The sequence below is a fragment of the Grammomys surdaster genome, unplaced genomic scaffold (genome assembly GCF_004785775.1).
Source record: "Grammomys surdaster isolate TR1022 unplaced genomic scaffold, NIH_TR_1.0 125216, whole genome shotgun sequence".
NCBI lineage: Eukaryota > Metazoa > Chordata > Mammalia > Rodentia > Muridae > Grammomys > Grammomys surdaster.
This window is the reverse complement of record NW_021620106.1, coordinates 650,482-676,661: the sequence shown is the minus strand read 5'-3', so window position 1 is coordinate 676,661 and position 26,180 is coordinate 650,482. Positions and strand designations below refer to the sequence as shown.

Below are 26,180 nucleotides of genomic sequence, written 5' to 3'. Positions count from 1 at the left end.
CTCTCTCTCTCTCTCTCTCTCTCTCTCTCTCTCTCTCTCTCTCCCCCTCCCTCCCTCAATATCTCTCTCTCTCTCTCTCACGCGCGCGCGCGCACACCACACACACACACACACACACACACACACACACACACACACAATTAAAAAATAAGTTAGTTAACCTGGAGTTAGTACTGGAAGAAGAGAGGGCTGGAGATCTCTCTGAATAGCTGCGTGGAACAAGTGGGTATTGTTTTACACAGGAAGGGAACAGCTGTGAAATCTAGGCTAGACGCTCCAACAGGATTTCAGCTCTGACCAGAAAAAGACTTAAGGGTTTTTATTGTTAATTGTTTATTCTTATTGCTTTGTTTGTTTGTTTGTTTGTTTGTTTTAATGTGTGTGTGAGGCGTGAGGAGATAGCTGGAGGTGCAGTTTCAGGCAGCTGTAAATCATCTGATGTGGGTGCTGGCAGTCAGATGCTGCTCTGGAAATGCAAGAAGAGCTCTTAGCCACTGAGCCATTTTACCAGCCCTGAGACTTAGTGTTTGAAAAATTCTTAATAATACAATGGGTGGGGCAGGGATGTACAGCCAATACACACACACACACACACACACACACACACAGAGTCTTGAAACATCAAGAGTTTCCTGATGACAAAGTGGAACTCAGCTCTTTAGTGCCTTGCCAATTGGCACCATAGGGGCATATCTTTCTGCTTTTGAACTTTCCTACCTTAGCTGAAACTCAGTGGTTCATATGAGGATTGTTTGGGTTTTGAGATTGGCCTCTTTAATAATTGCTTTTAAAAACAGGTGTTTTACGAGTATACAGATTTCATTGGAGGAGGGAAGAAATAGAGTATGCATGTTTGGGGGAGCATGTTGTGACTTCTCATTTGGCCATCACTAATTAGAGCATCTGGCTCAGTGCTCTAACTCCCCTCTCAGTTTTCCTCAGAGTTGTCTGTAGAGCTGAGAGAAGAGCAGCCCCACTAACCGCATAGTGGAGTTTATGAGCATCTTGCTGTATTGAACTTGCTGTTTACTAATGACCTGTGCTTTTCCGCCCTTTCCTTCCCCTTCCTGTTTCTTTCTCCCTTTCTATTTTTCTCCTCCTAGAAGACTAGAGTGTCTCTCAACACTGGGGCTGCTGCAACACCAGACCAGTGATCTTTCCTAAGCACCGTTACACTTCTAAATTCAGCATTTTGCAGCTTTGCTTTTCCTTCCTGGACACCATATAGAAGAAGCTGAGGGTAGTTCTTCGGGCCTGTTTCCGCTGATGCCTGAGCAAGCCACCTGCCTATTGTGCTCTGCAGGGCTTGATGGAGCCTCCTTTCCCTTTGTGAGCACAATGTGCAAAATGAATTCTTTTAGTATTTTTATAAAGGTCATCAAATGTCGTTTCTTTTCATTGTTCTATTTTAGATTCATTTTATAATTTTTACATTTTTTGTTGGCCTTGTCCTTTTTTTGCATATCCAGTGTGAATCAGCATACTCTAAAAACTAAATGAGAATGTGTGCTTTCATAAAGGGGTGAGGCCACCGAGCTGCAGTGAATTTCCCTCTCCTGCCCCTCCCGTTTCCCTCTGTGAGCTTGCTTTTAGTAAAGGTTAGGTTTTCAGGCCACCAGTGTTTCTCTCCACCTTACTAAAATCTGAATTAATGTTTTAGAGTTGAAAAAATATTTCTCTGGATGAAACTGTTAAACATTCAGAGGCTGACTGATCTCTGAGTTCCTGTTGGCCAGGACTACCCACTCAGTCTTTTTTTTTCTCCCCAGTGTCTTTGGTGTTTACATAGTGGACCAATTTTTTTTTTTTTATCATAAACTACACTACCTATTTGTCTTACATTTTTCTGAAAATTTAACAACACAATTATTGTATATTGATTTGTTTTTTTTTAAATAACTGGTTACTTTTTTAACATAATCATAAAGTATCAAAGTAAGAATTGGGAAGTTAAACCTGAACAGAGTTGTAATGTCCTTGACCCCCACATTAGTGCAGCAGGCAATAACAGGATAAAAAGCAATTTTTCCCAAACAACAGAGAAACACTGCCAGCTTAAGAAGCTTCTAGAGTAACCAAGCTGAGGCCACCTGCATACCAGCCTCGGACACAGACCCTGACCAATAGCCCACATTTTTACTGTGCTGGCCTTGAAACATTATTTTACTAGCTGAGACTACAGGCAGGTGTCACTCACTATGCCTGATTTCTGGATAAACTATCTGACTACTCACAAAGTGTGTTTAGGATTAAATTAAAGGTTGTTTGAGCTCCAGAGTGCTTTTTTCTTCAACATTCCAATAGAGTTGGTGGATCACATATGAAGTCCTGTGTGTGTAAAATCTGTGCCATGAAATTATATTCTGTTTCATTGGGATTTTTTGTTCTTCATTTTTTTTAGAAATATGTAAAATTAAATAAATCAACATAAAAGGTAGAACCATTAGGATAAGTACTGGGGAACCTTTGGTTTTTAGGAGTAGAACAGGCCATATTTGATATCTTAGAGGAATTCTGACATAAGAACTGGAGTGTGAAACATGCTTTTTATTTCTGTCCTTTTCATTACAGAAGGTATTTCAGCCTCCAAGGTACTGCTTATTAACAATTAAAAGAAATAGCTTAAGCCAGGGGGTGGTGGCCACGCCTTTAATCCCAGCACTTGGGAGGCAGAGGCAGGCAGATTTTTGAGTTCCAGGACAGCCTTGTCTACAGAGTGAGTTCCAGGACAGCCAGGGCTACACAGAGAACCCCTGTCTCGAAAAAAACAAAAAAAGAAAAGAAAAAACAAAAAAAGAAAAAGAAATTAGGGTGTAGTGACTTATACCTGAGATTTCAAGACTTCTGTAAGAAGAGTCAAAAATTTCGAGAAGTAGGAAGCCAGTCTGAGCTACATAGTGAGTTTAAGGCTACCCTGAGCTATGTGAAACATTGTCTCAAAAACAGACAAACACCCCTCCTCCTCTTAGTACTTTTACAAGGTAAAATCAGAATGACTTGAAGGTTTAGGAAAGTTCTTGCAGTGCCTGCAATTGAAAAAGCACTGCCTTCCACTGGCATGACATCACAAGGCTGTGTCTTTGCTAAGTGCTCCCTCTGAAGATCCAGACAGAGGCTGAGGTTTTTATAGCTCATATTCTACAATGTTCTTTTAACTTTTCTCCTCCTTTTTATTAGAGGCAGTGGAGTTGGCCAAGGAACTTTTTAAAAATAATGGTACCATTTGCTTTTTAAAATCATGTTTGGTGTGTTTCTGTTGATTTGTGTGTGTGTGTGTGTGTATGTGTGTTTAAACCAGTCTCTGTAGCTTTTCTGACAGATAGGTAGATATGCTAAGCAATAAACACTCAAACTTCATGGTCAACATTGATTTATTCCACATTTATTTCCATTTGCCATATTTATTTTGTTTAAAAATTTTTAATGTGTTTTATGAGTTTCTATAAATGTTCTGATTTTCTGCAAATAGCCAGGTGAAATTGAATATAGTTTGTTATCCCCAACTGTTGTATTTGGATATTTTATTTTGAAAGCAATAGGTAATGTTTCATTGTATAGCTACTTAGGAAGTAATCTGTCCCTTGATAAAAAGAAAAGGTACTGTTACTGTGACAGTCACAGACTAGAGGGGCCTCTCTACTTAAATGTGACGGTTCTCATTTTCTCCCTCTACGCCTGCCTCATCCAATAATGAAGGTGAAGAAGCCTATTTATTTATTTATTTATTTAGCTATTTATTTTTACAAATTTATAGTTTCATTTGTATTTTCCGTGACTTTAGACTTTTAACAGTTTGTATATTGGGACTTTTATTGTGTCATTGTGCTAAATGAATTCAATTAATAAACATTGTACACTAATACTGTATTACTGGATTTTGGCTGGGGTCTTAATTATACAACAAAATTATACAACAAAGGTACTTTGAGGTCTGAATTATCTAACAAAGCTTTGGATCCCACTCATAACAATTCTGTAACTGCATGGACTTACTTTGTCAAGCATTTCCGCTTAAACACTTCTGTTATTCAGATCTGAGCAGTGCAAAGCTCAATTAACTATTGATAGCTATAGCACCTGCTGAGTTGGCAGAGTGGTAAAAGGGTCTTCTAAAAGGCAGTGTCTGTGGTGTATTGTTAATTAATTTATAGTACCAAATTATAAAAATTTATATCCACAGTGTTCTTGGAATACATTCTGAGTTTATCTAATAATAAAATGTGTTATGTTAAGTAATATTTAATATGGTGACTTTAATAAAGCATAGAGTGTAGAATGCTGTATCTGCACAATAGATAAGTTTGTAAATGTAGCATGTTGTCTGAATAAAGACACGGAAAAGGAGTCCAGGGATGGTGATATTTGCTTGTAATTCCGAGCACTTAGGAGGCCGAGGCTGGAAGATTTGGAATTACAAGCCATCCTGGCATACATAGCAAGATTTTGACTCAAAGTGGGGCAGAAAAAAGGAAAGCTCACTGTAGATTTTCATTTTGTTTTGAGACAAGAATTAGCTTTGTAGCCTAGGATAGCTTTGAATTTATGTTATACTGTTGGCTTCTCTTCCTGAGTGCTAGAGTTACAGGCGTATGTCACCATACTAGCTCCCAATGTAAATTTCAAGTAACCTAAAGACTATTTGATAGTCCTTACTTACTAACTTTTTTATGGGTATATCTCACATAAAAGTCAAGTGACAGTAGAGATGATGATGATGTTGTTTGAGAAAGGATCTGTACAACTCTGCATAGTCTGGTGTGATACTCATGTATAGTTCAGATTGGCCCTGAATGTACAGCAGTTCTCCTGCCTCATCCTCCTGTGACTAGGACTGCAGGTGTATGCCACCATATCTTGCAGGAGCAATTCCTGTAAGAACAGTTTTTGTTGGGAATTGAAACCTTCCTATGGTTTCCTTCTTCCTTCTAACTTATTGTGATAATATGGTGAGATCTAGAGTCTGGAGAGTGTTCTAGTCAAAAATATAGTGTATAATGCACAAATACAGAGTGCTACTATATGTAAAGCTTTATTATCTATCAGTATTATTGGGTATTTTTATTGTAATTGGGATGAGTATATTTAAAAATTCATGCGTGTGTATGCGGTATGTTGATGTGAATATACGTGTTAATTCAGGTGTGCATGCATATAGATTTTATTGTGATAATTTTTTTTGTAATGTGATATCTGTCCTGAAGATTATACCAACCTCTAAATAGTGCAACTCCTATCCGTGAAGATTCTAACATTGAAGTTGTGCTGTGTGCTTTTTTTCTGTCACTTGTCTCATCAGATGAACATAAAGAATTAACATATGGGCTGGAAAGATGGCTCAGTGGTTAAGAGCACTGACTGCTCTTCCAGAGGTCCTGAGTTGAATTCCTAGCAACCACATGATGGCTTACAACCATCTGTAATGGGATCAGATGTCCTCTTCTGGTGTGTCTGAAGAGAGCTACGGTGTACTCACATACATGAAATAATTTTTTAAAAATAATTAACATATAAATAAGTATTTAATATGAACAGGTTCTATAATCCATGAATTGACATGCAATAAATGAAGTTCAAATATATGTTACATTATAATCCTAAATATTTACATGGTAAGCCATCCTTTTTTTCCTTCTCACCCTTAAATCTTAGAGGTTAAGTTTTTTTTTTCCTTTTTTTTCTTGGGGCGCCCCCCCCCCCCATATAAGCCAACTCTATGGAGACATACCAGTAACACACCAATCAATGCTTTATAAAGTTGTGGTGGTGGTCTGTATTCCCTACCTCCCTCTCCTTCCTTATTTACGTTTTTTTGAGACAGGGTTTCCATGTGTAACCCTGAATTTACTCTGTAGACCAGGCTAGCCTTGAACTTAAGAGATCCATCTGCCTCTGCCTTCTGAGTGCTGGCATTAAAGGCATGCATCAGGCTCAAGGTTTCCTTTCCTTTTGAGATGTATTTATTTTAAGTATGTATATACACTCTTGCTGTCTTCAGACATACCAGGAGAGGGCATCAGATCCTATTACAGATGGTTGTGAGCCACCATGTGGTTGTTAGGAATTGAACTCAGGACCTCTGGAAGAACAAATGGTTAGTGCTCTTAACTGGTGAGCCACCTCTTCAGCCCTGTTGTTTCATAATGATTTTCTTATAGAAATGAATTTTCTTCTCAGGATTTTCTTTATAGAAAATTAACTTTCTGAATTTCTAGGACTAATTAAATTTCTAGGGTTTTTTATTCATTTGTTTTGTTTGTTTGTTTGTTTGTTTTGAAAATGTAGATTTAGTAAAGTGAGAAAGAGCTCCCAAGAGGGTGGAGTACCAAGAGAGAAGCACCAAATTCTAAGGTTCTTTGGTTTCTTTAAAGGGCTCATGGGCTGGGAAGATAGCTAAGTCAGTAGTAACATGCTTATCTCACAAGTTTGAGAAACTGAGTTCAGTCCCCATTATCCATGTAAAAAGCTGTTCAGTCCCCATTCTCCATGTAAAATGTGCCATTTTAGAAAATAATTTTGCCCAAAACAGCTATCAAGGACAGAAAAACTAACCATGAAATTTCACATAAATCCTAAGAAGTGACCTGAATAGCAAAACCAATCTTGAAAAAGAACAAAGTTGAAAGTGTCAAACTTCCTGTATATGCTAACTAAATGGTCCTGATGGGCCAGGCATGGTAGTGCTCCATGTCTGTAATTCTAGTGCTTGGGTAATGGAAGCAAGAGGACCATGAGTTAAAGTTAGTCTAGGCTGTCTGAGGCCCTGATTTAAGCAAAACCCAATCAATGTGGTGATGAAATAGAACAGAAGAAAATAATAGAACAGAAAGGCAAGAAACAAATCTTTGTTACATATGGTGAGATGGTTTTGGACAAGGATGACTAGATAATTAGGGAAGTTATAGCCTTTTCAATAACTGGTATTGTGAAAACTGGATCTTCATATGTAAAGATTTCCATGAGACTGGAGAAGTGGCTCAGTAATTAAGAACACTGACTACTCTTCCAGAGGTTCCAGGTTCAAAGCTCAGCACTTATTGCTGACTTACAACAATCTATAACTCTGATTCCAGGGGGATCTGGTGTCTTCTTTCAGCCTCCTCACATATGTGCAGGCAAAATACCAATATACATAAATAAAAAATAAACCCCTAAAAATTGTTATAGTTTTATACGATATACAAGAACTAGTTAAAAGTAGATTTGTGCCTGTTGGCTCCCAGCACAAAGGATGCAGAAATAGTTCATGGGAAGTTTGAAGCTGGTCTGGGCTATAGATTTTCAAAACAGGTCTTTCGGCTAGACATGGTAGGTAGCACATGCTTCTAATCCCAGCAGAGGCAGAGGGACATGGATCGCTTAAAGAACAAAACAGACGATATCAATAAACAACCCTTTAAGAAATATTCTCCTGGAAGCAGGTGATTGTTATTTTGGGAGCTAGGATGCAGCACAGAAGGATCAGAAGTTTCAAGATCATCTGTGGCTTGGCTATATACGAAGTTTGTGGCTAGCAAAGCTTATATAAGATTCTGCCTCAAGAAAGAAAGAAAGAAAAGGAAGGAAGGAAAGAGAAAGTAAAAAGAAAGAAAGAAAAAAAAGAGACAGAGACAATGAAAGAGAAAAGGAAGGAGGAAGAAGGAAAGAAGAAAGAAAATAAAGGAAAGAAATAAGATTTATTGAGCTTGTAATTAAAACACTTCTGAATCTGAGGCAGCAAGATTCTACTGGATTTGAGGTTAGCCTGGGCTACATAGTGAGACCTTATCTCAAGGATAAAATAACAAGAAAGACTATTTGACTTTGTTGGTATTTTACCAACAAAATTAAGTAGGGACATGAACAAACTTTTGTCCACTCATACTTATTGATGTACTGTATTTTTGTCCACTCATACTTATTGATTACCCAAGCAAGATGGAAGCAACTGAGGTGTCCCATCAACACAGGAGTGAGTAAATAAACTGTAGTGTATGATATGGCTACAACACTGATGAATGATGAGACTGAATACTAATGGGAAGGGGCCCAGTTAAGTGCTAGGGAATGTAGAATAGAGATGCTTGCCTGGACTACTCGAGATCGTAAGTTCAAATCCTTAACATGTTAGAAAAAATAGGCCAATCACAGGAAACAAATCCTGTAAGATAACATTTATATCAGTTACCTAGAAGAGTCAAGTTCATAGGAATGGCAGTTCCTAGGAGCTGGGGAGTTAGTGTTTGGATACAGAATTTAAGTTTTTCAAAATAAAAAAGTTGTAGAGAGAAATACATAAATGTGTAAATACTATTTAAATGCTAGACAGCTATGGAACATTTTCGTAAGGACAAATATAACCCCCATGAAGATTAGAAATTGAAATTACCATTTAGATGTAGAATTCACTCATCTAGTTGGAGATGTCCTAAACTGAACTCACTATCCCTCCCTAAACACATGCAAACAAACAAACTGCAAACAAAACACCTGCTCCCCTGTCTCATTAAAAGCAAATTGACCTTTTAGCAAGCAAGCAGGCTGAAACATCTGTCCTTCTCTATTTCTCTCATCCACATCTAGTTTTTCAGAAAAATACAGGTAGAGCTTTACCCCTTCTTACATCTTGGTCTCCTGAATTATTTTCCTAGTTTGCTTATGCTTGCTTCCTGCAGTGTGTATTCTTAAAAATATCCAATGTGGGGACTGGAGAAATGGCTCAGAAGAGCACTGTCTATTCTTCCAAGGGACTCAGGTTTGATTTCCAGCTCCCACATGGTGGTTCATGCTGGGAGCCAGCCCCAGCTTGGTGGGAGGAGAAGGCGATCTTCTCCTCCTTGTTGGTTCTTCTTGAGGCAGCCGGATGGGATGGGAATTGGAAGAGTGCCAGTGGGGTAAGACTTGTTGGTCTTACGAGATATTTAGGGTTTGCTGTTTAATAAAATCTTACTTTTCTATGTTACTAAAGTTTACTTAGGCTACTGTAGCTGACCTGCTATCTGTTTGATCCTCTGATAGCAGAAACTGCAGTTTCTGACCACTAGCACCTCAGCCCAGGGACAGCAGAGGATTAGGCAATGTCTTTGTTCTGTCTCTGCAGGTGCTGCTAGGCTCTAACTTAGGTCTGTTGGTTTGAGGTCCCAGGAATAAAAGACACTTAGAGAAGTTGTTATAGTTTGTTGCTAAGTGTAAAAAGTTTCCTATGAAAGCTGTCTAAGGGGAAAAGCGGAAAGATCCTAAGTGGAGAAAAAGGAAAACTTCTGTTCTATCTGGGAAAAAGGGAAAAACTCTATACTATCTCTACTCTATCTTCTCACTCTCTATTCTAACTCTGTTCTATGTCTAACTGACTCTCATCTCTTTGTCCTCAGTACAAAGTACATGGTCACATGGTACAAAGTTCATCACAAGTTCACACCAAAATTCAAATCATAAATTGAAATAGAAGTTTACAACAGATAATGTTTACATGCATATCCATTAGGAATAATTATCTGACTAAGCATCCATCACCTGTCTAGCTCCACAGGTTCACCGAAGGTTTAAAACTATAACTAACAAATTAGTGAAGTTTGGTATAGATAAACCCAGGCAATATTTTCTCTTCTGTCCTAGCACCTATAATAAATCATGAGTCTCCTTTTAGTGACCTTTGGTTAATTGTTTTACAGCCACCTCAGAATGTGCTCTGAGCAGGAGAAAGTCTGGTTACTATCTAAGGGCCATCAACTGAAGACACTTGGGAGACTGGCAGAGTTCTCATTTGCAGCCTTGACTATCAGAAAGGGATGTAATACCAGTCCCACTATGAAAAGAGCTAAATAATCATTCTTATGGATCATCATTAAGACTTAAGTCGTCTATTTGTCTACGAGACAGTACATCTTTGTGGGTCTGCAGAGATCTGCTCCAAAGGGGTGTGCTATTGCTTAGTGATTGTTACATATGTTTAATAATAATAATAATAATAATAATAATAATAATAATGATAGGAAAAGCGTATTAATAGCAGGAAGTTTTCCTAAAATATGTCCGAAATAGCCTTGCTGAATGGGGCACACTTGTCTCAGATTATATAATAATCTGAGGCACACATTTCAGAATGATCAACTGCTAATTATTAGCTTGTCCCATTATGGCTCCTGACAGGTTCACAACTGGCTCTAACTATAGTTCCCGAGGATGTTATGCCCTCTTTTGGCCTCTGAAGGCACCAAACACTTATGTAGTGCACAGAAGTTAAATAATATCTGGTGTGGCCCTGCACATACATAGATCATGTTGTGGTTTTGGGTTGGTTTGTTTGTCATCTCTCTGACCATATTTCTAGTCCTCTCTATTATGTTCAGTTGGCTTCATTGATGTTGCTGAGTTCCTTTAGGCTATGTTTTGCTACCAAGTTACCTGGAAGTCATCTTGAAATACTGGCTGGAATGTCCTATAAAGATGCTCACAAGTGGTGCTTACCAAAACTTTTTATGCAAATGAGTGCTACCTGGTGTTCTTTAAACCAGAAGAGCCCTATGGATGGAAGAGAATAGAAAGGACACAGGAATCAAGATAGGCCAGTGTTTTCCAAATCTCCAAAACCTGTGATAGAGTTTTTAATTACTCTTTAATAAAATGAGAAAAAAGATGGGGGGGGGGGAAGGCACCTTCCTCAGTGCACTCTGTGTGCTTGACAGCTGCCAAAGGAAATGTGAACAGGATCTGGTAAGTACATCTGGAGCTGGGATGCAGTAAATGGATGACCTACAATCTACCTTTTTGGTCACTTAGCTTTCAGTTGCTCTTTTCTGCATACCTCTGCATTACAGTGAAGTGAGTAGTATGTTACTGCCGGCCTCACATGATGAAAAAGCTCCGACCTTTTCACTCTGCAGTTAGCCTCTCACTCAGGGTTTTTGAGACAGGGTTTCTCGGTGTAGCCCTGGCTGTGTCCTAGAACTCAGAGACCTGCCTGCATCTGCCTTTCCCCCCAGTGCTGGTTTTAAGGCTACCACTGTCTTGGTGGGTCTGATAATTCTAAAGATTTTAATTTCTCTTGTGTACATTGGTGTGGATTGTACATTGGCATACCTGTGTAGGTCAGAGGACAACCTGCAGGAGTAGGTTCCCTCCTTTAAGGGATCTAGGAGCCATGGATGACCACACATGTACCGAGAACAGTCCTGGGTAACAACTTCTATCTTGGTTAGTTAATTGGTTAACACTTCTAATTGTGTGGGCATACTGATGTTTGAGCATTACCAAATATATAAAGCCTTTGGATAATAAGCATTAGAGTCTCAATTCTACTGGGTACCGTGTGGATGGTAGGATGGTCTGGGCTCAGCCCAACCTTGTGGAGACAGCATGGAAGATTGGAAGATGAGTGAGTGGCAGGGCTAGTGACTCTGGCCACCTGAACTGGCAGCCTGAGCCTAATGGCCACATATTCTCGCCACCTAGAGATTGAATTTAGGCCATCAAGCTTGAGAACAAGTACTTTTACAAGGTAAGCCATCAATCCCTTCTGCTTTCTGTGTTTTTTTTGTTTGTTTGTTTTTTTGTTTTTGTTTTTTCGAGACAGGGTTTCTCTATGTAGCCCTGGCTGGAACTCACTCTGTAGACCAGGCTGGCCTTGAACTCAGAAATCCGCCTGCCTCTGCCTCCTGAGTGCTGGGATTAAAGGCGTGCGCCACCACTGCCCAGCACTTTCTGTATTTTTAAATACAGGGTCTTATGGCCTAAGATGACCTTGGTCTCCTGCCACTTTATCCTCTGAGAGTTAGTACCATCAATATGTACCACCTCATCTGTTTTGTTTGGTGTTGAGGACTAAACCTAGGACTTTGTCTATGTTAGGTAAACGCTTAACCAACTGAGCTATGTAGCCCTGCTGTGTAGCCCTGTAAGCCTGGTACTATGCTTGCTGTATACACCAGGCTAGCTTGTACTTTCTGACATCCTCCTGTATCTGCTTTCTACATGCTAATGAGATTACAATCATGAACCACCATGCTAAGCTTATAAATTAATATTCAATAATTCATAAAATGGGGAGAAAATAGTACATACATCAGAATCAAGCCTGGGGTACATGAGCCCTCATCTCAAACAAACCTGGCTAAGGTAGCACACACTTATATTCTTACTGTGGAAGTGGTGGTAGTAGAATGATTAGAACTATCCTCAGCTACATAGTAAATTTGAGGCTAGCCTGAGATATATTTCCCAAAAATATTTCCTCCAAACAAAACTATCATGGTTTCTAGCTGGCTGTAGAAGGCACACTTAATATAATCTCAGACTAAGGATGTGGTGCCAGGCCTCCTTGACTTTGAAGCCTACATGGTCTACATAGATAGTTACAGGACAGGACAGATGACATAAAGGGACTCTGTCTTAAAAACAAAACAATAAAACCTGACATGTAGTTCATTTGTGTAGTTAGTTAGTCACAAGGCCATTGTTAATATCAGTGACTTTTTTGCTGGCCTGAGGTTTTGCTATGTAGATCATGCTGGTCCTCAGACTCACAGAGATCACCCACCACTGCCTCCTAAGTGCTGATAAACATGTGTACCACTGTGCCTTGGTTTTCTAAATCACCAATTTTATGTTTTCCTTTTCTCAGGCAGAACTTGAGCTAGTTGAATTTCTTTATCTAGTGAAATGAGTCAAACTTTCATTCCCTAGTCTAGCCTAATTTTAGTTTTTGTAATTTTCTACTATTTTTGGAAAGGGGGTGTGAAGAGGTGCTTCAGAGGATCCCCTGGGTTCCAGATAGTCTTCCTGGCTTTCATTAAGAAGTCATTATTTAGTGACTTTTTTATAATTAGTTGGACCCAGTCATTTCAGCCCATAGATTCTACCTACTGGTTCATTGGCATAAAGAGTCCCAGTTGACCAAATTGGAAATCACTTGCTTCTTCTAATTCAATTGCATCATTACTTGTGTAGGCTGGTAGATGTTATTTCCTTTTGGAAACTGAAACATCCAAATTAGTAGAACTCAGTTGGCAAGGTGAAGCAACATTTTTCACATGGAATATTTAGGTTCTAGAATGATGAGTGACAAGGACTTAGGGTATGGCCCAGAGGTAGAGTGTGTGCTTAGCACATGTGAGACCCTGGGTTTTCAAGCCTATTGCATAAAAAAGGAGAATGAACCCACCTACCTTTTTCCTTGATTCTAAATGTGTGTATTCTGGCAGTAAGGGAGACAGCACCATGTAAGGTTTCTGATTTAGTATATCGATACTTCCTTCAGAGTGTTGTTTCCTAACTGAACAGAAAGCAGTTCTGTTTCTAAATTAGGCCTTCTAGGGGATGGGATAGATTGAACCTGGTGCATCTCACAGACATGAGCTCCACTCTGTAATTCTTTGCTGTTAAAGTGTTCATCCCCCACTTGTTTAGAAACAGGTGTGTGAGATGTCAAGATTTTGATTTAGGCATTCTCCTGTAAAGTCTACCTCTCATTTTGGAAAACATCCAGTTTGAGACTAGCTGACCAGGTGGCTAGCTAGTTTCACCTGAGGAAAGGTGACATAATTGGTCTCATTGTTGGTATATTTTGTGGATATTTACTAGCTTTAGTGAGGTAAGATGTCTGTAGGGGAAGAGAATGTTTTAGGTTCATGCACTATCATAGTCAACCCAACCCACCAACTGTGGGTCTGTCAGGCAAGCACTCTAGTTCCTAGTGAAAGAATATGGCTTACAGCCATTATGTTAGTCTTTCAGTGTTACCTTTGAGTAGGGGGATAATTGATTTAGTGTCCCACTTTGAGAATGTTGTATAATGTTTTTGCCTTCCTCAGTCTGTTGGCCATGTGGAGGAACTCTGGGGAAGCAATTAGTGTGGGTTGAGGAAGAAGCAAAAGAAGACAGCGGTTTGAGTCCTCTGCTGTGTAACTTATTCATCTTTTCAGATCTACTTGAATTCAGTCTGTTTCTACTTGATAGTAGATGGGTACTGTCCATGCCTAGCTAGAGGTACAGGTAGGTTGTTAACATGTAGGTCATGTTGAGAGACTGGGCTAGAGGGTCATGGGTCATAGTTTGTCTTCATAGTTAGACAGTTGATCTTCACCACAAGCCAATAAAAAGAACACAGGCATGATGTTTGTCTGTAATCTCAGGATATAGGAGGTGGGGGCAGGAAGATGCCATTCAAGATGGTCGTCAGGGCCTTGGAGATTGCCCAGCAGGAAAAGTTTTACTGCCAAGCCTGAGTGATATGTTTATAAAAAGATAAAGAGAATATGTTCTATGGCTGTGTGGTGAGATATAGAGGAAGGGGATGTCTCAGCAGGCCCATGCCAAGGCATCCCTTCCTCCAGAGGGACCAGTCACACACTGGTAAAGAATAGAGTTTATTGAGGGCTTGGGGGGTGGGGGGAGCCAGGAGGGTAGTAGAGACAGAGAGAGAGAAGTGGAGGCCAGCCATGAGCACATGAAGAGAGGGAGGAAGGGGCGAGGGGACTGAGGGATCAAGAGAGCAAGAGATCAAGAAAGAGGAGGGGACAAGGAGCCCCTTTTATAGTGGGCCAGGCCTACCTGGCTGTTGCAAGGTTAACTGTGAGGGTGGAGTTTAGACAGAATGCTAATTAGCACTGAGGACCTGAATTCATTCCTCAGCCCCAGGTGGTGAAGGGAGGGAACTGTTTCCTGCAAATTGTTCTCCTCCCTCCCCCAATAAATAAATTCAGAATGGTTGAGTTATTTTACAGTTTTTTATTTTTATTTATTTATTCCAGTTCTTTATTTTTCAGTTTTGTTTGGCTCTATTCAGTTTTATTTTATTTTCAGACAAACTGGCCTCAAGAGTTCCTGTGTAATAAATATATGTTGACCTGAACTTTTGGTCTTAGTGCTACTGCAAAAGTCCTGTGTGTCATTAGACCTGGTTTACTTTATATTTAAGGAAAAATGATTACCTGTTAGAGGACTAATTAATTGATCTATCTTTTTAAGATGTCGTGTATTTTTGTCTGGACTGTTATCTGTGATAGGCTAGGGTGTTGCTCAGTGGTAGAATGCTTGCCTTTAACGAGCCAGGCCCTTGGTTCGATTCCCAGAAAAAGACAACCTTCAGGAGCAAGTATAGTGGGGTAGGATTACAACAAGTATGTGCGAAAGACACAGTACTGCTGTGTCAAGTCTGCAGTGTACAGTGATGTGCTTTTATTATAGGGCACCAGTAGAGCAAAGAAGCAGAATTTCATCAGGAATTCTTGCTTTCTCTCCATTGTTCTATAGTAGGTTGTGTGTTGAGTGAGCAACCAGGAATTAAAAACAGGACTGGGGACCATAACTCAGGTAGTTGAGTATCTGCTTAACAGCAGGAGGCCCTGGGCCTTAGCTGGGCAAGATGACAAAAGCCTCTCATTTTGGGAGGTAGAGATAGGAGGATCAGAAGTTCAAAACCATCCTTGGCTACACTTTGAGCTGAGTGTGACCAGGCTGACTTGTGTGAGTCTTACCTGGTTTACCTGGAAGTCTCTTTAGAAACGAGGCTGACCTCAAACTCATAGGGATACACCTGCCTCTGCCAACCAAATGCTAGGATGATAGGATTAAAGGCTTTATTTATTTATTTATTTGTTTATTTATTTAAATAAACCCCAAAGCCCACCTGGCTGAATACCTCTCTTTACTTCCCTGGTCAAGACTGTCAGGCCACGTGGCCAATACTGTACCACAAAGAAGGGGGATGGGAAAGAGGTGGAAAACCAAGCCAGTCTTCAGCTGACACTAACACAGTAGAGTCTGAGATGACCAGAAACAAAAAAAAGAGAGTTAATATTTGGCTATTAATTCCATACTTGACTTTTTTTTTGTACAGTGAGGTCCCAGACTTTTTTTTATTTGTTTTTAGACTATGCAACCCTAGCTTTTCTGGAACTATGTAGACCAGGTTGGCCTCACCAATTCACAGAGATCTGCCTGCCTCTGCCTCCTCCAGTAAGCTTTTATAATGAAAATAGTAAATATTCTTGGAAAGTTTGCCTCGCTGTTAAGAGTAGGAATTGTTGTTGTTGTTGTTGTTGTAGAGCACAGATGGCCGATTACAGTTGGAGTACACTGGTAGAAATAATAGAAGCCATTGGAAATGGGGTATGTAAAGTTTAATGTTTACATGTGGTTACCAGATGAATTTTGATTATGACTGTATAAATAAAATTTCTGACTTTATACTAAATCCTTCTTCCCTCACTTCAGAATACTTAATAATTAACATGTAACCTGTTTTAAAACTAGAAATAGGGTTCATTTTGAATTACTGGTACACTAAGGAAATATTTTGATTCCTGTTTTTGTCTTAAAAATTAAAAAAAAAGAGCTAGTTTCTATTTTCCTCTAAGGCTATACATCATGTCAGAGATGACAGTCCTGGCTTATTCGACCTGTTTTCCTGACCTGGTTGTTGTTACTTCTTTTATTCTTCCATCTTTCATACTGTATGAACTGGTAGATTTATGTTATGTAATGAATCGACTTAGCTTAATGTAAATCCTCTTGTGTAATAGTGTTGTTGAAGATATGTTTATTTAATGTATATTAGTGCTCTTATCTGCATGCATACCTGCAGGCCAGAAGAGGGCATTGGGTTCCATTACAGATGATTGTGAGTCATTGTGTTGTTGCTGGGAATTGAACTCAGGACCTCTGGACGAACAGTCAGTGCTCTTAACCACTGAGGCATCTCTCCAGTTTTTGTTTTTGTTTTTTCTAAGAAAAATCTGAAAGAAAGGTCAGGAAAGTAGCAGCAGAGTGCTAGCCTTGCATGCAGGAGGCTAGGCTTTGATCTCTGGCATTTGATGACACTTATCTGGCACTGACACTTACCTGGCTTTCCAGCACTTGGAAAGTATCCTTGGGACTATCAGAAGTTTAAAGTCATTTTTGCGTGCATGGATTAAGTCCACAGAATATGTGAGTCACTGCCAAAACAAAAGAGAGACAGAGGCAATAAATGCTATACAAGTGCTGGTCTACCGATGGAGAGGTGGCTTAGTTACAGACTGCCAGTCGGTATTCTGTCCAGATGATATTTTTCCTTGGAAATTCCAATTTTTTGTATTTACTTGTTTATTTAACACCATTTTCTGAATACCAGTTAGTTCCCAGGTAATATAAATAATGTTACTATATTCAGTCTGTCATTGTATGTTTGGGTTGTAGTACATAAAAGAAATCTGTTTCACACTTGTAGATACTTGGTAGATGGAATATTAGATTATGAAGTATTCTTTGATTTGGTATGACAGATTGACAAGTGGAAGTTTCTTAAAGGTTATTTGCAATGTGTATTTAAAACCGTAGCAGTAAATATTTTATGTTCTTACTTTAAATCCAGGGTCTAAGCTAGGAGTGGTGGTACACACCTTTATTCTTAGCAGAGGCCAGCCTGATCTAGAGGTAGTTCCAGGACAGCTATGGATAAATAAGAAAATCCTCTCAAAAAACCAAAAGTAAAATAAAATAATACACTTGAGCCTGATGTTATCATAAAGGATTATGGCTTTAATGCAAAGATGGGATATTTGACTAATTGGTATTTAGTAAAATTTAGCCACTTGCTTTTTCTAACAAATGAGCAGTTTTGTGGAAATTGCTTCCTGTCACCTATTATTCTCTCTTATTTTGTAATTCCATTTTTATTTTATGCATATGAGTCTTTTGCCTGGGTGTATGTATGCATGCATACATGCTGTGCCCTTGGAGATTAGACGAGATCATCAGACCCCCTGGACCTGGAGTTAGAGACAGTTGTGAGCTGTCATCTGGGAACTGAACCGAGGTCCTCTGGAAGAGTGTAAACACTCTCACCCACTGAGTTACCTCTTTGGGCCACTTTGTAGAATTTTAATGTTACTATTGTGAATGCATGGGGTTGGGGTATGAGTGTCACAGCACGTGTACAGCTTTATAGAGTCAGTTCTCAGGTCACCAGGGTTGAGCTCCAAGTCCCTAATCTAAAGTCACTTCACCAGCCCCAACCAGTCTGCTTTAGTAGAGAAACCAAGGTTTCTAAAGGTGACTTAATGATGGTGATAAAGTCATTTCTATTTCCTCAGGTGAGTTGAATTATTGTTTACAGCTTTTTAAATTTTTCATTCTTTTACTAAAATAGGCTCTTAGTGATCACATATACTGTCAAAACAAACAAAACAAAGCAAGAAAAAAATAAAACCCAAAACCTAGATGTGATGGCTCACATCTACAATCCCAACCAGTATTGAAACAAGGGGTCCATCAAAGTTTGAGACCAACCTGAACTATAGAGTAAGATTCTGTCTTTTTTAAAAAAATAGAATAAAATTAGGCTGAATGCTGTTGTTCCTACAGGGGAGCTTGCCTGCTTAGCTGAGTTTTAAGAACAAAATCTAGGTCAGCAGCGACTGCTGAAGTTGTGGGAGTGCGTTCCTGCTGAAGCTGCTCATTAATAATACTGAAAGCTAGATGCTATTTGTTCTGAATGAGGCTCCTGAGAACTGCTTTGGGCTGTGCTACAGCTCCCTTCTGGAAAGAGGTGGCCTACTAATTATCACAATTGAACGTGGCTTCTCCAGAAAGTGTGAGGAATGTGTACCTGCATCTCTGAGTTACAACTATAGTTTCCTACCAAAGACCAAGAAATAGATTTAGTCATGAAGGCCTTTAGTGTACTAGTTAATTTCCTTGAACTCCTTAACATTGTACTAAGGAATTGTAGAAACAATCTCTGAATTTACATTCTAAATGCAGACCCATTTCCAAGAAGTCTGGTGTATAGTGTGAAAGTACTAGCACTAAGACGGCTGTCTAGAAAGAAAGCCATGTATGTGGCCCTCCCACAACTTCTCTCAAGATGGGATCTTATTATTTCTGTCTGTCCTAGAACTCACTGGCCTCAACAACTCAAGATATCTGCCTTCCTAGTGGTAGAATTAGTGTGCACCCCCATGCCTAGCCAAATTCCTTATTGCAACTCTGATAGTAACAGTATTTTCAACAATTCAGTGTGCCTGATATTGTTGACAAACAAACAAATCAAAACAAAAAAACAAAAACAGCAAACAAAAGTTGTAAAAGCACAGTTTAGAAGTTTTTCTTCAGTACTGGGGATCAGAACCTATGACCAGAAGTTGTCTGTTAATTAAGCTAAGACTCTAGACCTGTCCTACCTTTTAAAAGAGAGTATATATATTAATCTAAATATTAATATATGTGAACTAAGAGAACTGTTTTAAAGGCCAATATAAAAGTAGTTAATTAGGGACCAAATTGTTTCCTAGTGTAGTAAATGTTGAAAGAAAGAAAGCTATGAGATGCTCTTCAGAAATTCTGAGACATAAGTCATGGCATTGCCATGTATAGAAGTAATTCTCAAGGGGTTTTCTTCATCCCCCTTTGCTCCCAAATAACTACAGGGCATTTCAATGCCCACTCTACCCCATTTTAGCTCCAGAATAATTGAAACAGAGGTCTGGTATTTTTATTAACAAGATGGAAGCACTAAGCTGGGTGGGTGCTGAGCTATTCTAACCTGACTGAACTGCTACTACTCAGCCACCTGCCTGTTATTTACATGTGGTCTTGCTCTGACTCACTCTGTTCCATGTGTGTCCTCATGGCTGATCTCTTATCTTGTCTTGACCTCATGTTTGATCCTCCTGTGGTCCCTCCACATGGTGTCTCTATACCTTTCTTCTCCCCCTCTTCCCCCCTCCCCCCCAATCTTTCCCTGGTCTCTCTTTTGAACCCCTGACTGGTGCAGGAATCTAATCCTATTCTCTTCTACACATCTAATTGGCTGATCAGCTCTTTATTGACCAGTTAGAGGTGATGGAAAACAATTTTTTACATAACATTGAGACAGGAGGTGCTTGGCCATGCCAACATCAGAACTGTAACCAGATGTCCGGACATAGAAATCAGCATCTGAATACACAGTACACAAAACTATCTTCCAACAGACATGTGGATATAGGAAGGAGGCGTTAGTATGAATGTGTGATTCATTATGTATCTTTTTCCTGTGTTTAGCAGAATTGTAGAAATACTGATATAAATGGCTGATAAACACATGAAAAAAAATGCCCATAAATAAGTTAGCACATAATAGAGATACCCAGAGACCTGTTTATATGATATTTGGGGATTCAAAATAGCCATCAGTGTTGTGAATGTACAAAAAAGATGCCACAATGAAACATATTGTTTTTGTAATAAAGATGCTTAACATGTTTGTTTATAAGGAAGTACAGATCAAAACAACAGGAAAAATGGTTTAAAAGGAGAGAAAAAAAGAAAAAATATTTTTCTTTCAGTTTTGTGTACAGGTATTCATGTGTCTCAGTGTGTTCAGGAGGCCAGAGTTTTTGATTCCCCTGGAACTGTAGTTACAGGTGGTTGTAGTCACCCCTTGTGGGTGCTTGGAATTGATATCAAGTCAGTTGCAAGGACAGTATGCACACTTAGTCACTGAGCCATCTCTCTAGTCCCCTGAAAAATCATCTTTAAAGAAAAAAAACTACGGCAGAAGAATATAATGCTTTGTACCAAGGCCAGATCTGGAATAGCTAAAGTAAGATAGGCACTGAGTATGTGAGGAGGACAAAGCCAATTAAATGATATTGCTGCAACCACACAGCAATGTCTGTCATTTTAGATAGATCTCACTGTTCCTCAAAAGGTTCCACATGAAATTGTTACATGGCCCTCCAATTGTACTTCTGGAGTCTATCTGAGAATTTAGATTTTATGTGATCATGGATTATTTATAGTAGTGAAAAGAACCAAACCTCAGCTAACCAATAGATGAAAGTGTGAAGTAGACAATGGAATATCATTTTGAGAGGAAGTAGTTCTGTGTTATGATACAACAGAAACTTGAAACTGTTACTGTAAATGAAAGAGGTCAGTTTCTTGTATCAAGTATCTGGTGTAAGTCCAAGTAAGAAACAAAGTTGATGTCAGGCTGGGTAAGACTTGGGTAAGGCTGGGTAAGGTTATAGAATTTTTCTTTGGAATGAAAAAAATGTTCAAAAGTAAGACCTGGCACATCTCTGTCAATATACCAATCTCCCTGAGTCCTGACATGAAAAGAATGAATTTCCTTGATGTGAATTATACCTCATAGAGATATTATTTAAACAATGAAAGGATCTCAGGCAAGATTACTCAACAACAGGTCAAGGTTCTGGCTGCCAACCTTGAAGATTGATTGAGTTTAACAACCAGGACCCTCATGGTGCAAGAAGAGAACAGACTCCTGCACGTTGACCTCTGACTGACATGAATGTTCTCACGTTCGCTCTAATACTCATGTTGGACTTAAAGATCTAAAACCAGGGGACGTGTTCCCACAGAAACACGCACAGACGGGATGCGCTGCAACAATATGAGGTTTATTGATGATAACCAGTGCACTGGGGTTCCCTTGCATGCAGGCAAGAAGAACCCTGAATTAAAGCTAAGGGCAGTTTATATACCATTTTCACAGAATTCACAAGGACAGTTAGTTACTTTTTAAACAATAACCATTGAGGATTTCAAACAGCCGTTCCCAGGCCTGGTTTCTAAGTAACTCAAATTTGCACCTTATCTTTATAACAATGAGGGTTAGCTTAAGTGGTTTCTTTTTACCCAGGTGTACTGTGTTGAGGGCTCATTTCCCTGATAAACTCTTGTCTTGGGATAAGATAAGAGTGTGTTTCTTCCTGGAATGTGTGTTTGAGTCTTTGGAATGTGTTCCTCCTGGGATGTGGCTGGGGTGGGGGGAGCAGCTAATGTTTGAATGTAAACTGAAACTCAAACTTAAGGATTTTTAAATTTTAAATTCAAGCTGAGACCTGAAATTCTTACATTCTCATGTTTTTCTTGGGACTGATTTCAGTCTTGGAATCACAAGTCATCATCTGGGTGTACAGCTTGATATTGTTGTTTAAGCATGAGCACTTGTACAGTGCTAATGCGCTCTCCAACAAATCTAATCAGGTGATTAAAAATGTAAGGACCAAAGGTGAGCAGTAGAAGCAAGATTATGAGTCCCGTTATGGCCGAAACCAAGTTAATAAACCAGGGAGATTTATTGAACCACGACTCAAACCATCTCAGATTCTGTTCTATTTTTCTTTGCCTCTTAGCCTCCCTCGGACCTTGGCCATGGAATCTTTGATTACTCTTGAATGATCTATATAAAAAACAACAAGGCTGTACACAATCCGCCTTGTTGGAGAAAAAGGAGATCTAATCCTCTCTTGTTATGCATGGTTACATCATAGAAGCCATAGACTCCTGTCATTTAGAGATTGAATCTGCCATAGCCTGAATATCTACATCAATAACCTCTCTAAGTCCCCGGTAGTACTCAGGCTGTAGAGCTACGGTTGTTCCCCTAGTAGCTATTCCTGTGGCCACTCCCAAACCCAAGAGGACCGTGAGAATCACACTAACGCGTTCTCTCTTGGGCCTGAGGAGTCATCCTTCCCAGGCATCTAGGAGATCATTCTCAGCATGGTATATTAGCCTAGGCATATTAGGTCCTAGCTGGACCATGACACAGAAGTCTTGGTTTTGGTGCAACACCCTGGAGTTAACACAGGGGTTAAGTCCTGTTCCACTGTCTTCGGTGGGGGAGTAAGTAACGAAGACATCTGGGGTAAGCAGGGGCCACCAGGTATATGGGGCCGCAGTCTTTGAAATGGACCAAAGAACATCTCCAGTTTGTGAAAGGACCTCTCACGTTAGCTTTTGGGGAACATGAGGGTTACTCTCAAGGGCTGGTCCAGGCCTTCCCACCAGAAGCAGACCATGGTCCAGACCACAAGTACCTCAGGTAGAATCATGTTAGTCAGCTTCAGTCTGTCTCTCGATCCTTATCCTTAGTGGGTTTGAGTCCGCTGGACTGTCCAATTGGGCAATGGTCCCTCTGGGGCTGGTTTCACATGAGAGGTGTGGATCCAGGCTGATATTCTGTCAACTTTCACAGCAGTGGGAGTAGTCAGCAACACCAGAAATGGTCCCTTCCAGCGAGGTTCCAGGGTTTGAGCTTGGTGCCCCCAGACATAGACCGAGTCTCTGACCTGGAACCTGTGGGATGTCTCTGGGGTCCCAGGTTTATAGGTGTGGGCCAACAGGGTCCACACTTCTTTCTGCACCGCCTGAAGTCCTTTCAACCTGGCGTACAAATTGCTGTTACTATGACAGCAATTTAAATCCTTTAATTTTCTATTTATTTTTTCTACCTGACTTGAGCTTTGGGGTCTGTAAATGGAATGAAGTTTCCAATCAATCTCCAGGTACTTGGCTACTTCCTGACTTACCTGGGCAACAAAGGCAGGCCCATTATCTGAGGCAATTACCTTAGGTACCCCGAACCATGGAAAAAATTCTTTTAGGATCTTTTTTGCCACCACCATTGCTGTCTCTTTCTTTGTTGGAAAAGCCTCTGCCCAGCTGGAGAAGGTGTCTACAAATACTAGGAGGTATGTATTACCGTATCTGGTGGGCTTGATCTCTGTGAAATCCACCTCCCAAAAGACTTCTGGTCTGTTGCCTCAGCAGACATTTACCTTTTGAGAGGGTACACATGTATATACAATATATTTAGCCAGCCGAGTAAGTACAAGTTCGTGGAACTTGGTGTTTAACATGGTAGCCACAAGTTTCTTAACTCCTAGGTGGGTCCACTGGTGCATCTGCTTCACCATCTCCTCTGCCTCTTTCTGGGGCAGAATTATCTTTCCAGCTGGAATTTTTCACACCCTCAAGTTCTTATCAAACTACTTTTTGACTTTAGTCATTAAGGCCAAATCTTGGGCTGAGCTGATAGTGCGAACAAAAGCCCTAAAATTGGGGAAAAAATAGGAAGGTTAATATTTACACAGATAGTAGATACACCTTCGCTATGGCCCACATCCGTGGGGCTACCAGCAGCAAGGCATCCTCTTATCAGCTGAAAAATAAACTAAGAATAAGACTGAGATTTTAGAGCTACTTGGGGCACTACACCTGCCCTCTAAAATGAGCATCATTCACTGCCCTGGCCATCAAAGAGAGACTTCAGCAGTCACAAGAGGAAATAACATGGCTGACAGAGACACAAGAACAGTAGTGGGTGAAACGGTTTTTGCCATGACTATGACAGAAAGTAAAGCTGAACCCACACCTCCATTTCTATGTACGGCCCAAGATTTGGATTTTGGTAGTGAGTCATCCGGGCGTTGGTGAGCCAACGATGGCAAGGGGGGGGGGGTGGGGCTGGCAGGCCACATCTTGCCCCAGGGCCAACTTGTCAGCATCTTTGACTAGGGTCACCACTGCTGCCATGATTCGTAGGCAAGCAGGCCACCCCCTGCTACAGAATCTAATTTCTTTGAGAGGTATGCCACTGGTCTTTTTCCAGGGCCCTACCTTCTGCATTAGGACCCCTTTTGCTACCCCTACATTCTCTGCCACGTACTAGTGGAAAGGCTTGGACACATCAGGAAGTCCCAGGGCAGGGGCTAATATAAGAGCCATCTTGATAGTGTCGAAAGCAGTCTGCTTTTTTTCTCCCCACTCAAATGTCCTATCATTTTTAGTCAACGGATAAAGGGGTGCTGCCATCTTGGCGAACCCTGAGATCCGTAATCAACAGAATCTCACTGTCCCCAGGAATTCTCTCACTTGTCTGGTGTTAAGAAGGAGGGGGGATGTAAAACACAATCTCTTTTCTAGCCTCTGTTAGCCACCATTTTCCATCTCTGAGTAGATATCCCAAGTAACTGACCTGTTTTCTGCAGATCTGGGCCTTCTTAGCAGAGGCCCTGTATCCTAGTTTCTCGAGTCCAGTTAATAACCGACGAATTCCATCGAGGCACGTGTCTCTTTTAGGGGCAGCCAGAACGATATCATCTACGAATTGAAGAAGGGTTACCTGGGGATTTTCTGCTCTAAATGGGGGGCAGGGGGAGAGATTCTGATGTAGAGCTTCATCAAAGATGGTAGGGGAGTTCTTGAACCCCTATGGAAGCCTAGTCCATGTTAGTCGTCCAGGTATTCCTGATTCCGGGTCCTTCCATTCGAAAGCGAAGATTGGTTGGCTTTTCGGGATCAGTAGAAGACAGAAGAAGGCATCTTTTAGATCCTGTACAGTGTACCAAGTCTTTTCTGGGAGAAGAAAGCTCAACAAATTATATGGGTTTGGTACTGTGGGATGTAAATCCGTCACCCATTTGTTTACTTCACGGAGATCTTGCACCAGTCGGTAGTCCTTGGTACCTGGCTTTCATACTGGAAGCAGGGGTGTGTTCCATGTTGACTTGGCACTTTTTAAGTATCCCCATATCTAGCAATCTGAGGATATGTGGTCTAATTCCATCTCGGACTTCTTTACTCATTGGGTACTGATGGACTGCCACCGGGACGGCTGAGGCTTTCAGCTCTACATGGACTGCTGGCTGGTTCCTAGCCTTTCCCATGCCTACAGTTTCTGCCCATGCATGAGGGAACTGATTTAGCCACTAGTCCATATCTCTGGGATTATATTTTGGGTGATCAAAGAGGCAGTATTCATCCTTGAGTTTTACAGTCAACTCTTGTACCATATTTCCTTGTTTATCTTTTACTTGGGGGTTCTCTGGGAGGAAGTGGATCTGGGCTCCAATCTTTGTAAGCAGGTCCCTGCCCAGGAGAGGATAGGGGCATTCTGGAATGACTAAGAACAAGTGGGACACCTGGCCCACGCGGAGGTCCACTATCCTTCAGGTGGTCCATGAATATTGCTTATTGCCAGTAGCTCCCTGGACCCACGATCTCTTGTCAGATAATTGGCCCATGGTTTGTAGTAGGACTGAATGTTGAGCCCTAGTGTCCATCAAGAACTAGATGAGCTTCCCTTCCACTCTCAGCGTTACCCTGGCCTCAGGGAGGGGGTCTGAGCTTCATCCTCCCTAGTTGCTGTCCTCACCCAGAGGCAGTATTTTGTAGCGTGGGGGTTCCTCTTGGACTCGTTAGGTCCCATTCCCCTTCTCTTTGGGCAATCTCTTGCCCAGTGCCCTTTCTCTTTGCAACAGGCGCACTGATCCTTATCTAAAGGCCTCCTTCGGTTGCCTGGTACTCTCTCGCCTGGCTCTCGATTTTCTCTACTGTGGCCAAAATTCTAGTCAAGTTCTTTTCCTGTCTTTTCTCTTTCCTCTCAGTTCCCTAGCTTCCCACTCTTTCTGCTTTGTCTCTTCTTTTTC

The 26,180-nt window shown here is 40.6% G+C and overlaps 1 protein-coding gene across 4 annotated transcripts in view; it reads left to right on the top strand.

The window, feature by feature from the left end:
- The window catches only part of Map4 (microtubule associated protein 4), a 146,575-nt gene that overhangs the window by 64,563 nt on the left and 55,832 nt on the right, over positions 1-26,180 (top strand). The window lies entirely within an intron of this gene.